Consider the following 11,008-nt stretch of genomic DNA (forward strand, 5'->3'; position numbering starts at 1 on the left):
GCAGCAGCTGCCTGGGGCAGTGGGTTTCTCTATGCTCTCCTGCACACGGCCAATACATTTTCCCTGCCCCTCTGCCAGGGCAATGCCCTGTACCAGTTCTTCTGTGAAATCCCCCAGATCCTCAAGCTCTCCTGCTCACACTCCTACCTCAGGGAAGCTGGGCTTCTTGTGGTCAGTGCCTGTTTAGGCTTTGGTTGTTTTGTGTTCATCGTGCTGTCCTATGTGCAGATCTTCAGGGCCGTGCTGAGGATCCCCTCTGAGCAGGGACGGCACAAAGCCTTTTCCACCTGCCTCCCTCACCTGGCCGTGGTCTCCCTGTTTGTCAGCACTGCCGTGTTTGCCTACCTCAAGCCCCCCTCCATCTCCTCCCCAGCTCTAGACCTGGTGGTGGCAGTCCTGTACTCATTGGTGCCTCCAATACTGAACCCCCTCATCTACAGCATGAGGAACCAGGAGCTCAAGGATGCCCTATGGAAACTGGCTCAATGGACGTTGTTTCACCATTAATAAATTGTCTCCCCTTCTTCGCATGTTTTCTAGACTTTCTGTTAGGCAATAAGCCTGCTTTTTTCTCTTGCAGTCATCCTGCTTCTGTATAATTTTCTGGGTTTGTACCACTTGTCTTGAGGTTTGTTCCAGTTGTGTCTGAGCCTTGCACAACACTGTGTCAAAGGTGACCTGCCTAATAGCAGCTCTTCAAGAAAAAGGCATCTCCCAGGTGCAGTGCCTGGATGCTAGGTGCTTCCTCCAAAGGTGCTGCCAATAAAATGTCCAACGAACTGGTCTTTCAAAGAGTCTCTTCCTGTGTTCTCCCTGTGTTTGGGGTTAAGCTCACTGTACTATTGGGTTCCGTGGACCAAATGTTCTGGTTTGAAAGGCTCTCTCCTTGTCTCCAGTGGTAGTGGAGATGGTGCATGAGCTCCCGATTACCTCCTCAGGCTGCTTCACATGTGTCAGGACTTATGGCATACAGCAGGCTCTATGGAAATGAATTTGGACGTGTGAGGAGAGGATGGGGACTCACCACGTGCCCTGAGCTGGGAGTGAATGAAGACACAGGAGATGAAACATCCACAGAGGTGAAGTCCCCCACAAGCAAAACACTAAACTGAGGTATGCACAAACAAGGACTCTGCAATGCCCAGAAAGTCAGTGTGGATCCGGTAGGCGTGGGAAAGGGAGGCTGGAGAGGTGTGGGAGCTGCCGGAGGACCCTCAGGGCCAAGGAATGTCGTGCTGTCCTGGGGAGCGGGGCTGATGTGAGCAGAGGAGGGGGCAAATTCACTCAGGGTTGGGGGTCACCTCAAAAGGCTATCAGGAGAGGCAGTGACTAGCCTGTTTTCCTCATTGCCTTGAGGCCAGCACTAGCCTGGGGCTGATGGGGAGGCTGAGCTCCTTGTCTGCCCCCCAGGGGCTGTGTGCCCTTCAGAGGAGCTGGGGCTGTGGAGTGAGTGCCGAGAGCTCTGCAGCAACTGTGGTGGGCACTGCTGTGGGACCAGCCCAGACTGGGCAGCTGTGCTTGGGTGGGCAGAGGAGAGGGCAAGGGCTCTGGAGAGAGATGAGGAACAGCTGGGATGGGCTGGTAAAAGCCTGGGAGAGGAAAATGTCAGTGTAGAGCTAAGTTGTGTGAGTGTGCAGGGTGTGGGCACTCCAGGTGTGGCCTCACCAGTGCCAAGGAGAGGGGAAGGTCACCTCCCTCCATCTGCCAGCAATGCTTTTCCTGATGCAGCCCAGGAGGCTGTTGGCCTTTGTCATGGTGGTGCATTGCTGGCTCATGCTCAGCTGTTTGTCCTCCAGGACCCCAAGGTCCTTCTCTGCAGAGCCACTATCTAGCCAGTCAGCCCCCAGCATGATGCCCACAGTGTGCCTAGATCACAAGCTGTCCTCCCCCAGGGACTTTCTCAGCAGCAGCTTGTCCTTCTTGCAGATCAGCTCCACCTCTGCCATAGGTCCCACAGTGCTTCAGAGTAACCTGGGACAGCAAACCCCTCTCCTGCCAGGGCTGCGCAGCCAAGGCCTGTTTCTCTCTGGCCTTGGGGACTGCAGCTTTTACTCTCGTTGTGGGAATCTCATCCATCGTTTTGTGTCCACCTGCCATCCACTCCAGCATGCCTCTGCAGGGTTTCTGGCAGGAAGTGTGGCCTGTGGGGGACCCACACCGGAGCAGGCTGCGAGTGCACGTTGCTGGCTCACGTTGAGCTTCTCATCCACCAGCACACCCAAGTCCCTCTCCTCAGGGCTGCTCTCAAGCCATTCTCCACCCAGCCTGTATTTGTGCCTGGGATTGCCCCGACCCACGTGCAGGACCTTGCACCTGGCCTGGTTGAACTTCATGAGGTCCACACAGGCCCATCTCTCAAGCCTGTCCAGGTCCTTCTGGATCGCATCCCATCCCTCCAGCTTGTCAACTGCTTCACACAGCTTGGTGTTGAAACAAAGAACTCTACACAACAGCACTTGGATACTGTGAAGTCCGTGTTCTTTATTCGGCTTTCTTGTTGCCCTTGATGCCTCTGGCCAGATTTGACTCTCTCTGGGCTTTGGCTCTCCTGACATGATCCATGGCTGCTTGGACAATTTCTCTGTATTCCTCCCAGGCTACCTGTCCTTGCTTCCACCTTCTGTAGGCTTCCTTTTTCTTTGATTTACCCATGGTAAGTCCATGCTGATGGTTCTTAGCACAGCTGCCAAATGGGCCACACTGATGCTCAAGTGGAGCTGGTACTGCCAAGAGGCAGAGCTGGTCAGAGATGTGAAGACCAGTCTCAGCCTTGGCTGTAGTGACCATCAAATGGTGGTCTCCCAGATCTCCAGGGGAACAGGGAAGGAGAGGAGCAGAGCACAGACCCTGGACAGTAGGGAAGGAGGCCTACTGAGGGCACTGGCAGGTGGGCTCCCATGGAAACCATGTCAGGGCCCTGAAAACATCCACAGGCCTTCATGGCCCTGAGCAGCTTCACCTGGGGCCTCCTCCCACCCCTCTGTCCCTCAGCTCAGGATCCCCTTTAAGCCCAGGCCTGAGGTTCAGCCCCAGCTTGATCTACGCTGTAGGTGTAAAGGTTCTCCAGACACAGCCTTGCCTGTCCATGGACCTTGTTGGTTTGCTCTTGCAGGCTGACTTCCCAGCTTGATTCTTTATCGGGTGGACCACGAAAGAACTGCCATTCACTGAGCGGCCCTCCAAGTGCCAGACCCCAGCTGATTCACAGGGGCCTAGGGCCTTTCTGCTTTCTTTCTTCATGTCACTTGGTCAGGTTTGGGGAGGAGAGGAAGAAAAGCATGTGAGGTTTCTGGGTGCCAATGACTGAAAGTGGGAAGCCGAAGCATCCCATGTGAAGTGATTTAAAGGCTAGGCTAGTTCAACACTCTTATTTTCAACTCCTTTCTTGGAGGCCTTCAACCTTCCACAGGAATCTGGAAGCTCTGAGATCCCTCCATCTCACTCTCTTTTAGCAATTAAGTTGATAGTAACCAAGCCAGAGGCTTTGTTTCCATTCTCTTTACAGCCTAAATCACCACTTGGTCTGGAGATGTGGAGAAGTTTGTAGAAGAACAAGAAAGACAAGAAAGTGGCTGCTCCCAGGAATCTCAGGAGGCATGGCATACTGATAGCTTTGTTCAGGAAGCTGGTCAAATGCCTCAAGGCACGACCAATGCTGGTCAAATGTTGCTCAAGGCTTTATCCCGTAGGAGATGGAAAACATCCAAGGACAGAGATGGCACAATGTCACTGGGAAACCTCCTGCAATGCTTGGATGCCCCCACAGAGAAAAAGATTTTCATTTTCTTTGTCCTGAACCTTCCTTATTTCAACATCTGACCATTGTCTATTAACCTCCTGCCAAGCACCACTGTCACAAGCCTGGCTCCATGGCCCTGAAAATGTCCCCATAGGGACACACAGGCTGCTATGAGCTTCCCAAGACCTTCCCTTCTCCAGGCTAAAGAAGGCCCTTCCCCTTCAGCCCCTAAGCATCTTGGTGGCCAACCGCTGAACTCGCTCCCAGCTATCACAATCTTCCTTGCTGTGATGTGTTGATCATGGCCAATAGCCAATAGCCCAGCAGCCACACAGTCGCTCACACTTTCTTCCCCCTTCACAAGTGGGACAAGGAAGAAATAAAGTGTGAAAAGTTTGGGGTCAACATAACAATTTAACTGGTGAAGAGAAGAGATTAAAAAAAACCTCAACAAGTGAAACGGAGACCATCACTCAACACCTCCCACAAGCAGACTAATGCCCAGCCAGTCTCCAAGCAGCAGACTCCTTAAACAATAAAAAACCCCACCATCTTCCTCCTGTGCCTCAAGCTTTTATTCCTGAGCATGAGGTCATATGGTATGGAATATGCCTCTGGTCAGTTTGGATCAGCGGTCCTGGCTGGGTCCCCTCTCAACTTCTTTCTCACCTCCCACCTACTCACTGGAGGGAGCAGAACAAAGAAACAGAGAAGGCCTTGACACCATGCAAACTCTGTTCAGCAATGCCCAAAACACTGGAGTCTTCTGAGTTTTCTCAAGTCCCACGGGCATAGGAAACAGCCATCCTCCGGGACTTCTTGTGGTCTGGTCCAGAAGAGAAGCCGTGCTGGGCTGGCCTTTTTCCTTTAGGAGCGGTAGACCAGCAGCCCATGGAGGACCCCGGTGGAGCAGGCTCCTGGCAGGACCTGCTGCCCAAGGAGAGGAGCCCATGCTGGAGCAGGTTTTGCAGCAGGACCTGTGGCCTGTGGGGGACCCACACTGCAGCAGTCCACGCCTGAAGGACTGTACCCTGTGGAAAGGATCCACGCTGGAGCAGTTTGTGGAGAACTGCAGTCAGTGGGAAGGACCCACATTTGGGCAAGGTCAGAAACGAAGTGTTATGAACTGACGGCAACTCCCATTCCACAACCCCCCTGTGCTACTCTGGGCAAAGGTAGAAGAGTTCAAGTGACCATGAAATGATAGAGTTTTCAATTCTTGGTGAAGTGAGGCGGGGAGCCAGCAGAACTGCCACCTTGGATTTCCGAAGGGCAGACCTTAACCTGTTTAGGAGCATGGTTGAGAGTGTCCCTTGGGAGGCAGTTTTGAAGAGCAAAGGTGCCCAGGAAGGCTGGTCATACTTCAAGCAGGTGCTCTTAGAAGCACAGGAGAAGGCCATCCCCATGTCCCGAAAGACGAGCCGACGGGGAAGAAGGCCAGCCTGGCTAAATAGAGAGCTTTGGCTGGACCTCAGAAAAAAAAGGAAGGCTTACATTCTCTGGAAAAGGGGCTTAGCAACTTATGAGGATTATCAAGATATAAAAAAGCTATGCAGGGGGAAGATTAGAAGGGCCAAAGCTCAATCAGAACTCAGCTTGGCCACTGCAGTTAAAGACAACAAGAAGAGATTTTTCCAGTATATCAACAGAAAAAGGAAGACTAGGGAAAATATAGGCCCACTGATGAATGAGACGGGTGCCCTAGTGGTGGAAGACACAGAGAAGGCAGAGTTACTGAATGCCTTCTTTTCTTCGGTCTTCACTGATAAAGCCGTCCCTCACGCATCCCATACCCTGGAGGCAAGGGGGAAGGTCGGGAGAGAGGAAGACTTTCCCTTAGTTGAGGAGGACCGGGTCAGAGACCACTTGGCCAAGCCGGATGTTCATAAATCCATGGGCCCTGACGGGATGCACCCGTGAGCGCTGAGAGAGCTGGCAGATGTTATCGCTAGACCGCTCTCCATTGTCTTTGCAAGGTCATGGGGAACAGGAGAGGTGCCTGAGGACTGGAGGAAGGCTGACATCACTCCAATCTTCAAAAAAGGCAAGAAGGAGGACCCAGGGAACTACAGGCCGGTTAGTCTCACCTCTGTCCCTGGGAAGGTAATGGAGCGACTCATTCTGGATGTCATATCCAAGCACGTAGAGGAACAGGAAGTTATTGGAAGTGGTCAGCATGGATTTACCAAGGGCAAATCATGCCTGACCAATCTGATAGCTTTCTATGATGTTATAACGGGTTGGCTGGATGAGGGGAGAGCCGTAGATGTCATCTACCTTGACCTTAGCAATGCTTTTGACACTGTCTCCCATAACATCCTCATTAGGAAGCTGAGGAAGTATGGGCTAGATGAGGTGACGGTGAGGTGGATCGAGAGCTGGCTGAGTGACAGAACCCAGAGGGTTGTGATCAGCGGCACAGAGTCCAGTTGGAGGCCTGTAACCAGTGGTGTCCCTCAGGGGTCAATACTTGGTCCAATTTTGTTCAATATATTCATCAATGACCTAGATGAGGGGACAGAGTGTATCCTCAGCAAGTTTGCTGATGATACCAAGCTGGGAGGGGTGGCCGACACTCCAGAGGGCCATGCTGCCATCCAGCGTGACCTGGACAGGCTGGAGAGCTGGGCAGAGAAGAACCTAATGAGGTTCAACAAAAGCAAGTGTAGGGTCCTGCACCTGGGAAGGAAGAATGCCAAACACCAGTATAGGTTAGGGGCAGACATGCTGGGAAGCAGCTCTGAGGAGAAGGACCTGGGGGTCCTAGTAGACAGCAAATTATCCATGAGCCAGCAATGTGCCCTTGTCGCCAAGAAGGCCAATGGCATCCTGGGCTGCATAGGGAAGAGTGTGGCCAGTAGGTCGAGGGAGGTCATTCTCCCCCTCTACTCTGCACTGGTGAGGCCACAACTGGAGTACTGTGTCCAGTTTTGGGCTCCCCAGTTCAAGAGGGACAGGGAACTACTGGAGCAAGTCCAGCGTAGGGCAACCAAGATGATTATGGGACTGGAGCACCTCCCTTATGAGGAAAGGCTGAAAGAGCTGGGACTCTTTAGCCTGGAGAAGAGAAGGTTGAGGGGGGACCTGATTAATGTTTACAAGTATCTAAAGGGTGGGTTTAAGGAGGATGGAGCCAGGCTCTTTTCAATGGTTCCCAGCGACAGGACAAGGGGCAATGGGCACAAGCTAGAACATAGGAAGTTCCGTTCAAATACACGGAAAAACTTCTTTACGGTGAGGGTGACAGAGCACTGGAACAGGCTGCCCAGGGAGGTTGTGGAGTCCCCTACTCTGGAGATTTTCAAGACCCGCCTGGATGCAGCCCTGAGGGATGTGCTTTAGGTAATCCTGCTCTAGCAGGGGAGTTGGACTAGATGATCTCTAGAGGTCCCTTCCAACTCTGAAGATTCCGTGATTCCGTGAGTTAGGAATGAAGTTGAGCCTGGGAAGAAGGGAGGGAGAGAGGGGGGAAGGTGTTTTGAATTGTGTTTTATTTCTCACTGTCCTATTCTGTTACAATCAATTGGAAATACATTTAATGAATTTTCCCAAGTTGGGTCTGTTTTGCCCATGGCAGTAATTGGTAAATTAATTGGTAAACAAATGATCCTCCGAGTTTATTGCTATTGACAAACGTGGCAAGAGTGCCCTCATGCACAAATGCAGTTACTACATCGTGAAGGCAGTCAGGTTGGCGAGGCATGATTGACCCTTGGTAAGTCCATGCTGATGGGTTTTGGACACGTTCTGCTGTTGGTGCCCACAAATGTCACCCAAGAGGACTCCAACTGATGGCCCGCTCCTCACCGATGTGAGCCTGTGCAGCCTCTGGTTCCCTGGGGTGCAGTGTTGGATTCTTCCAAAGATGGGTGCACCACTTGCTTGTCCTCTCTCACAAGAGACCTCTGCCAATCCCATAACCTCTCAGAAAGGATATTCCAAAGAAATATTGATCTTCCCTGTGACGCCATTACAACTATTCTCCCTGTTACACAGTGCAGTTAGTTTCTCTAATTTTTTGTCTACTTGTCCTGATACAGTGACCATTTCTAAAGTCACCTTTTCAGTTCCAGACTGTCTAGGCAAAGGCCCTTTCCATAATTCTTCAGTTTTCTTCTCCATTTACTCTTTGTTCATCCAGGTACCTCTCGCCCACGCTGCTGCTTTCACCTTCAGGGACTGAACAGCCTGACTGTCTCTCAACAGGCTAATTGCCTCCTTAGCCAGCTCTTTAATTATGTTTATATCTATCATTTTTTATCTAACTACCTAAGTTTATCCCTTGTAGAAATCAGCTTCATTAGTGGTAGCTTGTACTTAGCATATGATTACAGAATATCATTTATTGTTTATGAAAACTGATTGTGCTTTACTTTTCTTTTCTGAAGAATGGGGAAAATTCTCCTGTGCCTGGGTGCAGCCAGGTCTCTAAGGGGCTCAGGTGGGAGATGGAGCAATGGAGCTGTAACCTGCAGCTGCAGAGACCAGTGGAGAAGTCTGATGCAAGGAGCAGTGATGCAAGTCCCAGGTGGGCAATGTCAGAAATGGTGAGGTTGGGGAGGTGAGGAGCAAGGCTGTCCATCCAGCGATGGACATCAAGGGACTGCTTTACCTAGGTGTCCAGACTTCCTGAGGAAACACTCTGCACCAATATCAATCAGAGAATGCTTCTATCACCTCTTCTGCAAAGTGAAATGTAATAAAATATATCCTTTAACAGAAAAGATCATTTTTATCAGATGCATTTTGAAATCTTCCTACTTCATTACACTATGAAACCTCTCCAATTAGCTGTACAAGTCTTGAAGAAAATTACAAAAAGAGAAGCTTGTTAAGGCTTTCTGTCTTTTAATGAGCCCCATGGGGTATTTGCTGCTGAGTCCACAGACCTCAGATACTGAGAGAAGGTTGAACAGAGTGCTCAAGAAATCAGAAGTCAAACTCCAAGTACCTGGAAGCATTAATGAGCCCCACTGAGGGCCATTCCTGACAAAGCCTCCCCAGGGACTCGTTAGAGCAGATAATTGGAGGCTGTGATTGCAGGTGGGCAAAGGCAGAGTGCAGGTGGCTGTAATGCTGAAGAAACCCTTGGTTGGTTTGATGCAGCAGAAAGGCCAAGCCCTCAGCCCCAGGCCCTGGCAAGGCAGATCCTGTCCCTCACTTGTGGCCCAGGGCTCTTCCTGGGGCAGAGGGATGTGAGGGGGAGCAATGCCAAGTGCAGGAAAATTCTGTGACGCCTCCTGGCCTCCCAGAGAAGGGGCGAGGAGGAAGCAGAGTCCTGAGGCTCAAAACAATCACAGACTCATGGAATCATCTATGTTGGAAAGGATCTTTAACATCATTGTGTCCAACTGTAAACCCAACCCTGCCAGGTCCACCACTAAACCACGTCCCTGTGTGCCGCATCTTGTGGCGCTGCGCTCTCCCGCTTCTGCCCCTCCCCAGCTCCTGCTCAAGCCATAACCATCAGTGGGAGGTGTGATGAGTGTCCCCTGGACTTTGGGGGATGGCTGGCAACACAGCCAACACACTGTCTGGAGTGGGGGCCTAGGTATTTTGTTCCCATGCGAATATGACTGTAGGTCAATTCTCTTACTCTATAAATAGTGGACAGCCCAAGAGTGCTTGGAGCTCTCCTGCACGGCAGTGGGCTGCACGCCAGGATCTCCCCTTGAGCAGGGATGCTCGCTTAAGGTTCTCCTCCTAGACGTCGAGAGATTCCTTGCCACAACAGATTCTCGGTAGGTGATTAATAGAACGTTAAACTGTGAAATCTTAGCTAAGTGATAGAAAGGATTGATTGCACATATATAATCCTTTAGACATAAACTGTTAACCAAGGCTGGGACTAGCATTGGATCCAGCCTCAGGCAGACTCCTCTCCGAGAAGGAGTTTAGAAAGCCAGTTGAGCCTCATGACTCAACGGGAGGGTCTCCCTGACAGCTTGTCCGACCCTGTCCTCTATGCAATAAAGAATCAAGTGTACCTTGTCATCACATCCCATAAAACACTGTCGCGTTCACTACTAATTTTGTTAAATCACTGTTTGTATATTAATAAATATTTCACTCTTCACGCCCAGGCATCTTAGCTTTGTTGGACGCCCTACCAGTGAGCCCAGAAACCTCAACCCATGGAAGAGAAATCCCAAGACATTTCACTGCTCAGAAAGTAAAAGCTGGAAGAAGCCTTGGGACCATTAGTGTGGATGTCCCACCACCTATGTTAGAGTCCAGAAAGTTTCCAAGATGAAGAGACCACACAGGCTCCAAACACAGCCACAAGCCTCATTTTGGCCTACAAAGGTATTCAGAAGGAAATGACTTCACAAACACAGACCCCAGTCATGCGCCTGCTGCTGGATAATCATGTGCCCAAGCAGCAGTGATCCCACAAGCGACCTCTAGCTGCTGGTGTGTTCCATACATGCTGACGTGTCCCATACTGTGTGTTGCATTCATACGCATGCTGCTGGCATGTCCCATACTCGGGGCCTCACAAGAACCAAGCCTGGTCTTCAACCTGCTGGCCTAAGGGGTGCTCTGGAACACAGGGCTTCAAACACCCACGAGCTTGCTCATGGTCTCTCAGGTCCTCAGGCAGCAGCAGCCTCACAACTGGCATTCAGGCCATTTGCCTGCTGCGGGGCTATCAAGGACTCAGGCAGAAGTGACCTCCAAATCAATATCTGCCTGCTTCTGGCCTATCAGAGATTGTGGCAGCACTGACCTCATAACCAACATCCACACCACGTGCCTGCTGCTGGCCTGTCAGGTACTCATGGAGAAATGACCTCGTAGGCACTGAACCCAGCCTTGAGCTGGGGGTTGGCCTGCCGCCAGGTTCCTGCCATTATAGCAGCGGTGACCTCACAATCAACACGCCAGGCCTTGGCCTGCTGCTGGCCTGTTGGGTTCTCAGGCAGAAGGGACCTCACAAGCATCTACCCTAGATGTTGCTGGACTGCCATGTCCTCACAGAATCATGTAGATTGAAAGGGATCTTTGGAGATCGTCTAGTTCATTCCTGCTGCCCTAGAGGGAGTCAGCCAGAGCAGGTCACTTAAGAAGATGTCCAGGCTGGTTTTAGTATCTCCACGACAGGACACTCCACAGCCTCTCAGGGCAGCCCGTGCCAGGGTTCTTGATGCCAAAACCTGTTTTCTTGAGTTCAGTTGGAATTTCTTAGTTTTGAGGATTGGGGCTTAGCGCATAAGCCCTGTGTGGGGACGATGAGGGACATGGGCTTCTTCAACCTGGTGAACCTCC

This window comes from Rissa tridactyla, unplaced genomic scaffold (genome assembly GCF_028500815.1).
Source record: "Rissa tridactyla isolate bRisTri1 unplaced genomic scaffold, bRisTri1.patW.cur.20221130 scaffold_29, whole genome shotgun sequence".
Lineage (NCBI taxonomy): Eukaryota > Metazoa > Chordata > Aves > Charadriiformes > Laridae > Rissa > Rissa tridactyla.